Below are 15,901 nucleotides of genomic sequence, written 5' to 3' on the forward strand. Positions count from 1 at the left end.
ATTATTGACAGCAGAGATTTTCCGTAACAAATACACCAAACAAAGCTAACGAAACTTTATTTTTGACAGCTGAGCTCCCTTAATATTATGTCGATGCATAAGTTCATAGAGTTTTTGTTTTGCATGTTGGTATTCCAGCTGCCATGGGTTTACATATCGATTCTCTTTTTTTATTCGTAGTTCACTGTTGCTAATTGAGTTTTCATATCGTCATTTTGTCATTTGGAGATAGTGAGTGGAGCTGTGAACGTTAGAAAATGAAGAGCCAGATTGAGAAATCGGAATATCCCCACCATGTGTTTGAGTTCAACATGGGCGTGACAGCAGCAGAAGCAGCCAGAAACATTTGCAATGTGTATGGGGATAATGCAGTTGGGTAGAGCAATGGTTTTCTTGTTTTAAGGAGACTCGTTTGGACATTACTGACTCTCCAAGTTCAAGAAGACCTAGAGGATTTGATGAAGATCGTTTAATCGCATTAGCCCACAATGACACGCGTCAGCGTCACGTGAACTGGCGGAAGTGACGAACTGTGATCATTCCACCGTCGTGTGACATTTGCATGCAATGGGGAAGGTCCAAAAACTCGGTGTGTGTGTATGTATACCGCATGCTCTGAGGCAAAATCCCGGTCGGGGCACACATTTTCAACATGTCCCCAATTAAGTGTATCAACGCCTGCTTGCAGCTAGGGTGTCTATTTAATTATCATTTCATTTCTAGCAAAGCTGCATGGTCATCCACGGTAACTGTTCTTTCGGGAACAGATACTACCGTCATATATAGATAAAAATATGGGTTCCCGGCCTTTGACCTTCTTGTGGGAACGCACACGCTATGCCCGAACTCGTACGGGACTTGGTAGATTAATCTGCCACGAGTAATGAGTATGATGGGCAAACATCTATTAGGCACACTACGAATGTAGTGTTGTGGACATGTTGGGAATGTGGATCTCACGGGGAGCGTACAAGGGTTAAGTCCCTGCAGACGCACTATCCTCTGTGCCCGCGGTGGCTCAGATGGATAGAGCGTCTGCCATGTAAGCAGGAGATCCTGGGTTCGAGTCCCGGTCGGGGCACACATTTTCAACATGTCCTCAATTAAGTGTATCAACGCCTGCTTGCAGCTAGGATGTCTATTTAATTATCATTCCATTTCTAGCAAAGCTGCATGGTCATCCACGGTAACTGTTCTTTCGGGAACAGATACTACCGTCATATATAGATAAAAATACGGGTTCCCGGTCTTTGAACTTCTTGTGCGAACGCACACGCTATGCCCGAACTCGTACGGGACTTGGTAGATTAATCTGCCACGAGTAATGAGTATGATGGGCAAACATCTAGTAGGCGCACTACGAATGTAGTGTTGTGGACATGTTGGGAATGTGGATCTCACGGGGAGCGTACAAGGGATAAGTCCCTGCAGACGCACTATCCTCTGTGCCCGCGGTGGCTCAGATGGATAGAGCGTCTGCCATGTAAGCAGGAGATCCCGGGTTCGAGTCCCGGTCGGGGCACACATTTTCAACATGTCCCCAATTAAGTGTATCAACGCCTGCTTGCAGCTAGGGTGTCTATTTAATTATCATTTCAAAATCACAAAAGTCAGCGGCTGGCCATATGTGCATCTTTTCTTGCTCGTCATCGGTTGTCTCGTAAACAACACAGACCAGTCCAACCCTGTATCGTTGCTGGTGATGGGAAATGCTGTCTTTATGCTGAAATAAGGAAAAGAAAGAAATGGTTGAGCCCAAATAAAGAAGCAGCTCCCCATACAGAACCTTCCGCGCATCCACAAAAGATAGTATTATGCATCTGGTGGAACAACGACGATTGTTGTGTACTACGAACTGCTACCCCGAGGTGTAACCATTACTGTTGACATTTATTGTCAACAGCTGAGACGTCTTGCAGAAGTAGTCCAAGCACACCGACCAGGAAGGTTGCGTGTAGCTACGCTACTCCACGATATCACCCGGCCACATTTTGCTAGACTGTCAAAAAACACTGTACGTTAATTGCGTCGGGGAGTCAATGTGTATCCCCCGTACTCACCTCACCTTGCGCCCTCAGCTTTTCACCAATCTCGCTCCTATCGAACAACGTTCAAGGAACTTTCTTTCCGTACGAAAATGCGCTCCGAACACGGCTCGACTAGTTCTTCGCCTCAGAACCACGTCTCTCTGGCTTTTCCTTACCTTTAATTTCGTTTCACTTACTTTATTGTAGTGTAGGTGATGTCATTTCGGTGATTACGAAGTCGAGTAAAATTTACAAAGAACCTGTCAGTATGAGTGCACTTACGAGTAAGACGTTGCACCCTCTCTCATCTGGATGTATGCACTGATTCGATTGGGAACAGTGTCATAAAGCCGTCCTATCCTGTCCTGAATCTAAGAGTTACCCCAGGGTTGACTAGCTGTTGTAAACAGTGGAAGGAATATATTATCGATGACTGAAGTCTGTGTGATGTGTATCTGTTGTGTTTATTAAACTTATGGAAAAACTTTACAAAGTTACGAACCAACCCAATAATGACTTCGCACAGAGGTATTGAGGTAATATGTGTAACAGGAAATTTTTGTCCCCCCTGTTAGATTGTCCTTAATTGAAACTTCCGCTACAGTTATACAAAATCGATATTACTGAAGTCTTACAAACCCAGTTACGGTGACTCAGACCCATCTTCAGGTGCAACTGTAAATTAAAATTGAAACCTTATATCTGAACAGTAAGACTCACGAAAAAGCTATCAGTAGAATAACCGCAAATAAGGTATGAAGACAACAAAGAACTTACCTAAAACCAATACAACGTGTAGATATCCGAGATAAGATGCACATTTGCTATACATGGCTCATTAGAGGAGAAGTGGAAAAGTGACCGCTATGCCTGCGTAAGCAGAAGAAACTAACGATCAAAGTCCGAAAAGAATTTAATGGACTTTTCAATTAACGGAAACAAATTCTCCAAGCATAACAGCAACACAAAACAATGATCCGTCTTCGAATCACAACTACATACAAGAATAAGATAGAAAACAACTGAAATAATTCAAATGGCTCTGAGCACTATGGGACTTAACATCTGTGGTCATCAGTCCCCTAGAACTTAGAACCACTTAAACCTAACTAACCTAAGGACATCACACACATCCATGCCCGAGGCAGGATTCGAACCTGCGACCGTAGCAGCCGCGCGGTTCCGGACAGCGCGCCTAGAACCGCTAGACCACCGCGGCCGGCACTGAAATAATTTCCTACTAGTCTCCGCCAGAGACTTCTCCGATATACCACAAGCCTAATCCAGAGATCCGCGAGAAGGTACAAGCCGGGCTGCCGGGGCGGCAGCTATCCGAGTCTGCTGGCGGTCGATGAACTGCCGGTATGCGGCCGAGCGCCGGCCTTTGCAGCCCTTCGGCGGATGAGTACCTCGGAACTATTTTCCATCACGTGGTTTGACGTGTGAAAATAGTTCCAGGATCTGCAGCGACCTCTTCCTTATGTTTATGTGGGCCGGTAGTGGCCCTTGGTGGCCGCTGGTGTCTTTTCTGTGGTTTTGTTGTTGTGGTTGTTGCTGTGGCCGTTCATCAATATTGCCTCTCCGTTGTGTAGTCCTTCGGTGTGCCCGCGACGCGGGCAACCCGCGACTGCAGGGTGTCACTTTGGTTGCTGATACTGTAGGCGCCTTGATGACTGGTGGAGAAGGCCACAGCAGTGACCACTCTAAATTCACATTTCGAATGTGCCTCGCGTAAGTTAACCATGTGTAGGAAGCGCCGGTGAGGATCTAGAGTCTAAATAAACCCAAATAGAGTCGGATCAAAGACAGTATCAAACGCGAGGAGCTACAAAGTAATGCTAAAACTAAGCCATAAGTAGCTGCACTAATCGAAGGCCAAACGATGCCAAGTCTGCACAGACCTGTCATTGATAGGAAGCACGCAAATTGTCACAACTATAACAAACTGGATACCCTAAAAGTATCCATTACTAAGCAACTGAACGTCTGACAAACGACGCGACCGCAACGTCTTGAAAGGTGTCTGTTGGATTCCTTTTATGTTAATTTCTTAAATATGTTGTCATTTACGGCAATAAATTTCTCTTCTAAATTTACTACGGTGTTTCTGACTATCTGGGAGGAGACTGAGCAGTGAAACGTGTTACTTTTACACATAAACAAGAACGATCTGTCACACTTCTACACTTTAAAACACAGTTTATATGTAATTCATGTCACACAATCTCATACGGAACCTACATCCGCTTTCTTTTATATACTGTATATGATAAGATACTGTCATCCCCCTTCCCTTCTGTGTGAGAGGAGCCGGCCGAAGTGGCCGCGCGGTTCTAGCGCTGCAGTCTGGAACCGCGAGACCGCTACGGTCGCAGGTTCGAATCCTGCCTCGGGCATGGATGTGTGTGATGTTCTTAGGTTAGTTAGGTTTAACTAGTTCTAAGTTCTAGGGGACTAATGACCTCAGCAGTTGAGTCCCATAGTGCTCAGAGCCATTTTTTTGTGTGAGAGGATGAATGAGCAAATGTATTTCTAGTTGCATGCTTGAGGGTAGCAGACAAGCCTGTCTGCTAGAGAACAGTAGGACCAACGTCGGAACAGGTAGCTACGCTTTCTAAAAGCAGAGAGGTTCCCATTCTTAGCATGGTCCTGGCCGTCCCTTGTCATATTGGTATAGGAAGCTGCCTCTCTTTAACATTGATCATTGAAGTTTCAGAATATTAAACTTGAGTCGTAACTAAGCTGGTGCCTTATTTAGGACTGTGAAAATGTGAGATTGTAATCTTACGGAACACATCAAATATGGAACCAAGATTGGGAGACTGCATACAACACTGCATTCATAAAATAACACACCAAGAACGTTGAAACATATGCAAGAGGAAATTAACCACAACCAACCGATTCAATTTTCACCCAAAGAAGTTACGTTCGTAGCGCAATCCTGTCCGTCATGTAATTACCACACACTGGTATACTAAATTCATACTAACTCTCTGTGAAATCTTCCCGAAAAGAAAAGCTGAGGGCTACTTTGATGATTACACCACATGCTTCACGTGGTCAACTTGGTTTACACAAAGAGTGTAACTCCACAATAATTTTGATAATTAAAATAAACTAGATCGAAAAGCAATTTACAAAAGAAAAACCTCGAACTGGTTACTATCGTCTTACTATTAACATGATGGGTCAAACAATTGTATAAGCACGTGGTACTGGTCTCGCAAAGTACATCCCACGTGGGTTGAACATAAAGAAAAGTTGCTATATTGAAAAATATTGTCAAGACGAGACGTTATAATCTCACGCAAATTCGCATTTAAGATTGATGCTCTTAGTTAGAGTTACTGATCAACACGTGGTTCCACTTTACTCACGAAGCAGTGACAAAGCAGCTACTGGAAGATATTCTAAACTTCACACTCGAATTTCACTGCGTTGCAATTTAAGATAACATAAGATATTTTGGATCTAAACCTGAAATAAAGGTGATTAAATTTTCAGTTAGGCTGAACTCAAGAAATCCATTGTCCTATGGACTTAGCAGACACGCGCTTAGCCGGAGATCTTACCACTTCAGACGCTCGCCGAGGACCGACTGCCATCGTCCCTTCCTGAGGGGTGCCTCACAAATACAAACGGAAGTGACCAGAGAGGCAGCTTCCTATACCAACATGACAAAGGACAGACAGGACCAGACTAAGAATAGAAACCTCTCTGCTTTTAGAAAGTGTAGCTACCTGTTCCGACGTTGGTCCCACTGTTCTCTAGCAGACAGGTACCTGTTCCGACGTTGGTCCTACTGTTCTCTAGCAGACAGGCTTGTCTGCTACCCTCAAGCATGCAACTAGGAATACATTTGCTCATTCATCCTCTCACACAGAAGGGAAGGGGGATGACAGTATCTTATCATATACAGTATATAAAAGAAAGCGGATGTAGGTTCCGTACGGGACTGTGTGACATGAATTACATATAAACTGTGTTTTAAAGTGTAGAAGTGTGACAGATCGTTCTTGTTTATGTGTAAAAGTAACACGTTTCACTGCTCAGTCTCCTCCCAGATAGTCAGAAACACCATAGTAAATTTAGAAGAGGAATTTATGCCGTAAATGACAACATATTTAAGAAATTAACATAAAAGGAATCCAACAGAGACCTTTCAGTCTGACACATACCAATTACTCGTAGAAAGTGTCCCGTCTACTAATGCAAGGGGACCGAGTAGTATGACTACAAGTTGCACTGTAGTAAATACGGCGTGAGGAGCGCCTCACCAGAGCAGATCAGAAACTAAGATAAAGTTCAGAGCGACGAAACTAGTAACAAACAGCTGAAGTTAACGCCCCTTGAAAAACATAGTGGACCAAACCTGAAGTAAACCCAGTAAAATTAACAAACACAAAAAATTTGACAGTTCACATCTAACCAGAGCACTATGCAAGACATATATGGAAGACAAATAAATAATTCCTATAATAACGGTACAGAAGCAATTGGAACGATAAGAGCAAAGACCAGAAGAATTAATAATGTAAAAGTCGAAAAAATTATATATAAATAATGCTAAACAAAGCACTAGGGCAAATAATCTAAACATATAGAATAATAACCATCAGATATAAATCTGCCAATACGATGCCATAAGAATTACTATGGACGTAATCTAAAACCCGACGACAGCAGGACCAAAGACGTAAAAATTATGATGAGTAACCAAACCAGTTCCCACGCAACCTGACATTAAACGGACAACAAACATAAAAATAGATACAGAGCTCTAGGAACAGGGACCGTGGCAGGACTATGGAAGAGCGCCAACAAGAGCACACAACGAAAAAAATTAATGGTCTAATGAAAACATTGCAGAAAGTTCCTCAAAATATTGTAGTGTTGTATATTTTTCATGGGTCTTGCGGTTCACACTTTTTTTTTTCATTTTTAATATACAGTGGCACCTAAACATGGGTCTGAGACCACGAAACTGGGATGGGTAAGAGCTGAGTAATTAAAAATTTGTGCAACTGGAGCGGACATTTTAATTATGAACAATGTACATAACAGTTGTGGAAGCCTCACTAACAAAATGTTATGTTCTTCCATGGGAGCGTTCCTTGGCAAACACTAAGGTAATCAAACTGTTTTGTACTGGCATTTGTCAAGATCGTGTAATATTCAGTCTGAAAGAGAATAATATTATAGCTCGGTAGGACAATACTGTTAACTGCTCTTCAGTTGGCTCCTATTACCGAACACTCTTTATTTTCTGATTTTCGTGTAGAGAACCTGTAATTTTCTAACTATGAGAGGTGCTTGAGTGTTATATGCCGTAAATTTCTCTGGGAACGCTGCAACAAGGTACTCACTCTCAATGATTCTAAAGTAGATATCGATAATCAAGTGCCTAAGAATTTTTGTACTGACATCTTCCCATAAAACCAAATAAAATAAGTCCGCCTTCAACCGGGGGGATGTCAGTGGTTACTAAATAAATTAATAAAACCAAACCCAGACGCCTGACGTGTATATCTGTCTAGAACAAATTGTCACATATCCACTGACACAAAATTATTTCATTTTTATGAATTGGAGGCCAGAAGAATTTGTTTTCCTGTGAACCTCCATCACGCAAGTGACAAATCAGACGCGTAAATCGTTGCACCACAATACAATTTCAGTAACAATGTTTCAATATTACAGTGACAGCATGAACGTTTCATTTCTTTTTTAACAATAATTTCGACTTTACTTCAGTCTGTGTTGATGGCTGATATTGCTTGCCTTATAGACTCCTGTACTCTTCTGATTAGTTCCAAGGCCTCTGCTGTCGTCAATACGTTTAATACCATCAATGAATTGTGGCTATTAAGACATCGGCAGATTGTTCTATAGCTATTCTTAAATAACTTCTTTAAAGTATGCAAAAGGAGTCATGGTGTCTCCCTACTTATTGCATTTGAACTTATACTGAGATTTGTCAGTCCAGATATATAATATTTTATTCATTTGTTGCCGGCCATTGTGGCCGAGCGGTTCTAGGCGCTTCAGTCCGGAACCGCGCTGCTGCTACAGTCGCAGGTTCGAATCCTGCCTCATGGCATGGATATGTGTGATGTCCTTAGGTTGGTTAGGCTTAAGTAGTTCTAAGTTATAGGGGACTGATTACCTCAGATGTTAAGTCCCATAGTGCTAGGAGCCATTTCAACCATTCATTTGTTGGTTTCGAATAACCTTCTGTCTTTAACAATTACATTATCTAATTGTGACACATCTCTTAGACGGTCACGTAACGTTCGCAATATCATTTTCATAAAGGCAGTGTGATATTAGAATACAGGACCTATGCTGAGGGTCTGTCGTATGCACGAAGCTATGCGTTCTGTCTAATTCTTCATTTCTACTCAGTGACTCTACCGCATATACTGCTTCCCGTGATAAATCGGTATCAATGGAATCCCACAGTAACTTCCCTGTACCACTAGCATTTTGCCATCAGAACCCATCTTGAACTCATGTGTTCACAGTTTACTCGGCAACACCTCCATGAGGGGTGCGCCTTGCGACATTGCCTCGCCTCATGAAACAAAAGTCCCACGGAGTTCCACTGTATACTCCGAAAGACAAATATTGACATGATGTTTATAGACGAAAACTATCCCAAAAATTGCTGAATGCCCTTCATCCACGTATGGTAACACTTCCGTACACTCGTGAAAATCTCTCGTTCTGATACTAAACCCGAGCATTGTCATACCCAGCGACCTACATTATATTCACCCACTCAGCGCAAATTAGAAAGGTGGTTACCCCTGTCTCCTCCTGCCTACGAGCTCCACACTGACGACGCACATGTGTGCACCTGTTATTAAATTTCCACCAGAAATTAAGGTTCCTTGTATTTTACGCAGCCTGACAAGCAACACTCTGGTTGTGCATTTATACTGCCGTGAACGAAAATTAGTACACCATTTTAGAGGTTTCCAATTCACTCAAGATTTATTGTAGCAAAAGTGTGTGAGGTAAAGGGCGAGTTGTGGCGTCCTAAAACTATTCGCAGTTAGCGTGGCCGTGCGGCCACGTGGTGCCGGACACTGACCGAAGCAAGAGGGGTAGCCCTAGCGCGCGGTCCAGGCCGACCATGTGTCTGGGAATTCCATGTTGACGCTGTGGCAGGGACTGTGCTTTGTGTCGATGAAGCAGGTTTGTATGCCAGGAGTGCCAAAGATGGCGCACTTTGTGAAACCATAATGGCAGACATTTTACAGCTCATGTAGAAATAAATAATATCCAGAGGAATCATGATATCTTAAAAAGAAACATGCACATTACCACTATTTGCACGACTATTCTGATGGTGCAATCAGATTTTCAATATCTCTCGTAGTTTAAAGTTTAGTATCTGACTGAAAATTATACAAGTAACACCCAGATATGAATTTCCAAAATCTACACGGTTCATCCGATTTCGTCGATCGATGTGTCTTTAGAAAGCTATTAGTGTAAACCTAAACTGGTATGAATTACAGGCATCTAACTTGAATAGTACATGGGTTATTGGAGGTCAAAGTGGCCGATTACTATTGATCGCGTCAGGGCATAAGTACTCCACAGTTACACGGAAAAACGGTAGCAGCATGCTTATAAATGTATTTATTCGTCTATGTCTTTTTTTATATCCGATATATACTATTAATGAAGAAACTGGTTAAATATTTACTGTCTTTTAGAAAGCACAGAGACATTATGTGGGGCGGATGGTTGGAAAAATTTACTGTTGTATAAATGTTTGAATGTTGAAACATTTCCCGGCCGATGCACCATATGTGGGGCGGCGGGTGGAATTATGTCAATTTTATGTTTTTTATATAAATGTTAGGTTTGTAGAATGTAAAACCAGTTCCTATTATTTAGAATGTTATTTATGCTGTCTTTCGCCGTTCTCAACACTGGCTCTCTAACTACAATATTGGCAACCAGAAAGTGATTAGCAAAACGTGAAGCCTGTAATTAGAATTCCTAGTGCCCACTTCATCTGAGAATACACTTATAGTTACAGCTTATAGCTCTGAGAAATTAGGAGATTGCCTGGGATTTATAATCAAAAACGGTCGTGAAAAAACGTTCTGTATTCTGAAAGTCACAGATGAAAACAAAAGAATCCACACAATCTAACTAACAGAGCAGTTCAGAGTCTAATGCGCTGATGCCACTATAACTGTCCAAATTAAATATTTAAATGAATGCTCGCCATAATTTGATAATTAGGTTCATCAAACGCCACGCTAAATAATGATAGAATGTTTGTCCCGCGGCGGCACGTGAAAATACGAAAATACGCAAACTGAAGATCCATAATTATAGTCATCCCAGAATTAACACTTCACTCGAAAATGAGGCTGTTTGTAACAATGATACCGACGCGACGCGACTCCCGACACAGATGGCGTGCTATTCAGCGTCTGGAGAGAACTGGGCCTTGCTTCCTCGCGCAGCGTTCTTATATACACTCCTGGAAATGGAAAAAAGAACACATTGACACCGGTGTGTCAGACCCATCATACTTGCTCCGGACACTGCGAGAGGGCTGTACAAGCAATGATCACACGCACGGCACAGCGGACACACCAGGAACCGCGGTGTTGGCCGTCGAATGGCGCTAGCTGCGCAGCATTTGTGCACCGCCGCCGTCAGTGTCAGCCAGTTTGCCGTGGCATACGGAGCTCCATCGCAGTCTTTAACACTGGTAGCATGCCGCGACAGCATGGACGTGAACCGTATGTGCAGTTGACGGACTTTGAGCGAGGGCGTATAGTGGGCATGCGGGAGGCCGGGTGGACGTACCGCCGAATTGCTCAACACGTGGGGCGTGAGGTCTCCACAGTACATCGATGTTGTCGCCAGTGGTCGGCGGAAGGTGCACGTGCCCGTCGACCTGGGACCGGACCGCAGCGACGCACGGATGCACGCCAAGACCGTAGGATCCTACGCAGTGCCGTAGGGGACCGCACCGCCACTTCCCAGCAAATTAGGGACACTGTTGCTCCTGGGGTATCGGCGAGGACCATACGCAACCGTCTCCATGAAGCTGGGCTACGGTCCCGCACACCGTTAGGCCGTCTTCCGCTCACGCCCCAACATCGTGCAGCCCGCCTCAAGTGGTGTCGCGACAGGCGTGAATAGAGGGACGAATGGAGACGTGTCGTCTTCAGCGATGAGAGTCGCTTCTGCCTTGGTGCCAATGATGGTCGTATGCGTGTTTGGCGCCGTGCAGGTGAGCGACACAATCAGGACTGCATACGACCGAGGCACACAGGGCCAACACCCGGCATCATGGTGTGGGGAGCGATCTCCTACACTGGCCGTACACCACTGGTGATCGTCGAGGGGACACTGAATAGTGCACGGTACATCCAAACCGTCATCGAACCCATCGTTCTACCATTCCTAGACCGGCAAGGGAACTTGCTGTTCCAACAGGACAATGCACGTCCGCATGTATCCCGTGCCACCCAACGTGCTCTAGAAGGTGTAAGTCAACTACCCTGGCCAGCAAGATCTCCGGATCTGTCCCCCATTGAGCATGTTTGGGACTGGATGAAGCGTCGTCTCACGCGGTCTGCACGTCCAGCACGAACGCTGGTCCAACTGAGGCGCCAGGTGGAAATGGCATGGCAAGCCGTTCCACAGGACTACATCCAGCATCTCTACGATCGTCTCCATGGGAGAATAGCAGCCTGCATTGCTGTGAAAGGTGGATATACACTGTACTAGTGCCGACATCGTGCATGCTCTGTTGCCTGTGTCTATGTGCCTGTGATTCTGTCAGTGTGATCATGTGATGTATCTGACCCCAGGAATGTGTCAATAAAGTTTCCCCTTCCTGGGACGATGAATTCACTGTGTTCTTATTTCAATTTCCAGGAGTGTATAAAGCCGCCATGCGGACGGCTAAGGGAACGCCTGATCAAATCGGCTCTCCCAACTAGCTGCTGGACTAGTAATGCACCACTTTAAGTCATTGAATAAATCATAGCTTCTTTTGCTGATGGCCGATGAAGCTCTCAATTTATATGTGCATTCAGCACACAGGTAAGTAATCATAATAAGAGTTTGACGTGGCTAAGTTAAATATTTTGGGCTAGAGGATTAATTTAATTACACTGCACGCAGTAGACGAGCTCTGAACTTGCTCTTTGGAGATACGCTATCTCTATAGTTTTATAGTTACTCAAATGAAACTTCTCACGTTCTACTTAAATATAAACATCCTAGCCTTATTTATTAGCCTACTTAATCTATCTTGCTTCCTTAAGTTTTAAGACAAAAACCAGAATATTATGAATTTCAACTAAAATCTTAATTTGTGAGATCCAAAGTACTGTTTCTATTAAATTATTATTGAAAAGGAATCTAAGTATAAATTTTTAAATCTCTAGCTCTTTTCTGTTGCGCCAATGATTTTTACAGAAAAACGTCCAAATTTCGAAAATGGTTAAAGTTATAGAACTGATGTTCAACACATGTTGATTTAGGATTACGCCTGACATGCTAGAAATGTTTTAGGTTATTTGCTTGATTTTTAAAGTATTGCGCAACATTTATGACGTCAGAGCTAGTTACAGCGGACTGGCTGGCACACAATGGAAAGACTGCTGTGAATTTACTATGGCGTGAGTAGGCTGCTTCCCTACAATTAGACTACTGGTCTACCTTTTGTTGCTAGTCCTTTGACATATGTTTATTTGATTTGTTTATGTATTTAATAATGTATGTTAGAGCGTACTTATGGTCCAGCAGTAGGAATATTTATTTAATTTCATGTTATTTAAAAGTAAATCCAGTATTTCGTATGTGTTTCAACATGTTTGTGAGTGTGCGTTGGCTTGAAGACATGGCGGGAGCGCTCTAGCCAAACACAGCGCTCGTCAGTGGGGAGACTGGATGGAAGTGCTGGACAGGGAGTGGTGGATGGAAAGCAGCGACGAACGGTCGCAGGAAAGACTTGGAGAGTGTAGGCAGTTTGCGCGTGGTCGCGGGAGATAGAAATATTTCTTAGTGCCAACTCATGCACTTGTGACATTTCCGTGGCTTCTGCAGTGGAGACGAAGTACGCGTTTAGAAGTGAATATCTCGCGAGCAGTGTTGTTGTTCATAACTAATTACGTGTAGTAGGAATCTATTGTTTCCCTGTTATTCAACTTATATTTTATGTAATTGCTGGACCATCGACAGCAGTAAGTGTTTTGCAGAAATATACCGCATTCTAAAAGTACTTCTACGATCGTAACTCGTGATTTAAAGTCGTTAAAAACAGTACCTGCAGGTTTTATTTAATTGTAATCTTTCATTTATAAATTTATGTGTAACATTCAAAATTCGGCATTGCCGAGTGATAGGAACCTTCGACCATTCGATTCATGTGTATATTCATATTGTATACTGTAGACTGAGCGGTATTTGGCTTGTAATGCAGCAACTACATATCCCAGACCCTAGACAACGAAACCAACCTAAACTTTTAAAATTTCAACTCTGAGTTTGAGGGTATGTACTTGAGGGCCACCCATCACATTTTCTATTGGAAAGCCCGCAAGTGCACATGGAGTACAGGAAACGATTACATTTATAGGTCGATAGCAAAAGCGGTTCTGAGGTACCAGGTACCTCCATGGGCGGAAATGCAGGCGCTGCCTACGGCACCCGGTCGATCGTACAAATGACGAATATTGTCCTGGGATGGGTTGAGCCACGCTTGATCGACCTGTTCACATAGGTCTGGAAGAGATGATGGTTCACGAGCAGCACGAGTCCCTTCTCGACCCATCACGTCCCACACGCGACCGACTGAAGACAAATTCGCTGGCAGGTAAGTTGCTGCACGTCTTTCAGAGCACATTTCACAGACAGTGTGTGGGCGAGCATTATACTGTTGCAGCAACACATCACCTTCCTGTTGCAAAAACGACAGAAGAACAGAATTAGAATTACACTCCTGGAAATGGAAAAAAGAACACATTGACACCGGTGTGTCAGACCCACCATACTTGCTCCGGACACTGCGAGAGGGCTGTACAAGCAATGATCACACGCACGGCACAGCGGACACACCAGGAACCGCGGTGTTGGCCGTCGAATGGCGCTAGCTGCGCAGCATTTGTGCACCGCCGCCGTCAGTGTCAGCCAGTTTGCCGTGGCATACGGAGCTCCATCGCAGTCTTTAACACTGGTAGCATGCCGCTACAGCGTGGACGTGAACCGTATGTGTAGTTGACGGACTTTGAGCGAGGGCGTATAGTGGGCATGCGGGAGGCCGGGTGGACGTACCGCCGAATTGCTCAACACGTGGGGCGTGAGGTCTCCACAGTACATCGATGTTGTCGCCAGTGGTCGGCGGAAGGTGCACGTGCCCGTCGACCTGGGACCGGACCGCAGCGACGCACGGATGCACGCCAAGACCGTAGGATCCTACGCAGTGCCGTAGGGGACCGCACCGCCACTTCCCAGCAAATTAGGGACACTGTTGCTCCTGGGGTATCGGCGAGGACCATTCGCAACCGTTTCCATGAAGCTGGGCTACGGTCCCGCACACCGTTAGGCCGTCTTCCGCTCACGCCCCAACATCGTGCAGCCCGCCTCCAGTGGTGTCGCGACAGGCGTGAATGGAGGGACGAATGGAGACGTGTCGTCTTCAGCGATGAGAGTCGCTTCTGCCTTGGTGCCAATGATGGTCGTATGCGTGTTTGGCGCCGTGCAGGTGAGCGCCACGATCAGGACTGCATACGACCGAGGTACACAGGGCCAACACCCGGCATCATGGTGTGGGGAGCGATCTCCTACACTAGCCGTACACCACTGGTGATCGTCGAGGGGACACTGAATAGTGCACGGTACATCCAAACCGTCATCGAACCCATCGTTCTACCATTCCTAGGCCGGCAAGGGAACTTGCTGTTCCAACAGGACAATGCACGTCCGCATGTATCCCGTGCCACCCAACGTGCTCTAGAAGGTGTAAGTCAACTACCCTGACCAGCTAGATCTCCGGATCTGTCCCCCACTGAGCATGTTTGGGACTGGATGAAGCGTCGTCTCACGCGGTCTGCACGTCCAGCACGAACGCTGGTCCAACTGAGGCGCCAGGTGGAAATGGCATGGCAAGCCGTTCCACAGGACTACATCCAGCATCTCTACGATCGTCTCCATGGGAGAATAGCAGCCTGCATTGCTGCGAAAGGTGGATATACACTGTACTAGTGCCGACATTGTGCATGCTCTGTTGCCTGTGTCTGTGTGCCTGTGGTTCTGTCAGTGTGATCATGTGATGTATCTGACCCCAGGAATGTGTCAATAAAGTTTCCCCTTCCTGAGACAATGAATTCACGGTGTTCTTATTTCAATTTCCAGGAGTGTATGTCCGAAAGAACACACACCATATCGATATAAGTACAAAACGATAGGTCTAACAACATTCTGCAAGTACCGAGGGTTAGTTAGCCTCCCATCCAGAAACACCAAAGTTGAGCTAAAGTTGTAGTTTATCGCACTCCAGGCTATAAGGCCTGCGGTGTGGACAATGTGTCTTGGACGAACGCACTCTACGAGACAGTAATTTTTTGGAAATTTGCGGTAAGGACTATGGGACCAAACTGCTGAGGTCATCGGTCCCTAGGCTTGCACACTACTTAATCTAACTTAATTTGACTTACGCTAAGGACAAGACACACACACCCATGCCCGAGGGAGGACTCAAACCTCCAATGGGGGGAGCCACGAGGACCGTGACAAGACGCCGTGGACCGCGCTGCTACCCGTCGCGGCTACAAGACAGAGCTCACCAGGTCTACGGCGAACATGCAAACGAACATCACCTG

The 15,901-nt window shown here is 44.9% G+C and overlaps 2 non-coding genes across 2 annotated transcripts; both read left to right on the forward strand.

Annotated features, from left to right (window-relative positions):
* The first annotated feature begins 1,006 nt into the window (after positions 1 to 1,006).
* Trnat-ugu lies at positions 1,007 to 1,081 on the forward strand. The gene has a single exon. It is a non-coding gene; the product is annotated as a tRNA-Thr (tRNA).
* A 366-nt stretch (positions 1,082 to 1,447) lies between these two features.
* On the forward strand, positions 1,448 to 1,522 carry Trnat-ugu. The gene has a single exon. It is a non-coding gene; the product is annotated as a tRNA-Thr (tRNA).
* The last annotated feature ends 14,379 nt before the right edge of the window (positions 1,523 to 15,901 follow it).

Source organism: Schistocerca piceifrons, chromosome 2 (assembly GCF_021461385.2).
Source record: "Schistocerca piceifrons isolate TAMUIC-IGC-003096 chromosome 2, iqSchPice1.1, whole genome shotgun sequence".
Lineage (NCBI taxonomy): Eukaryota > Metazoa > Arthropoda > Insecta > Orthoptera > Acrididae > Schistocerca > Schistocerca piceifrons.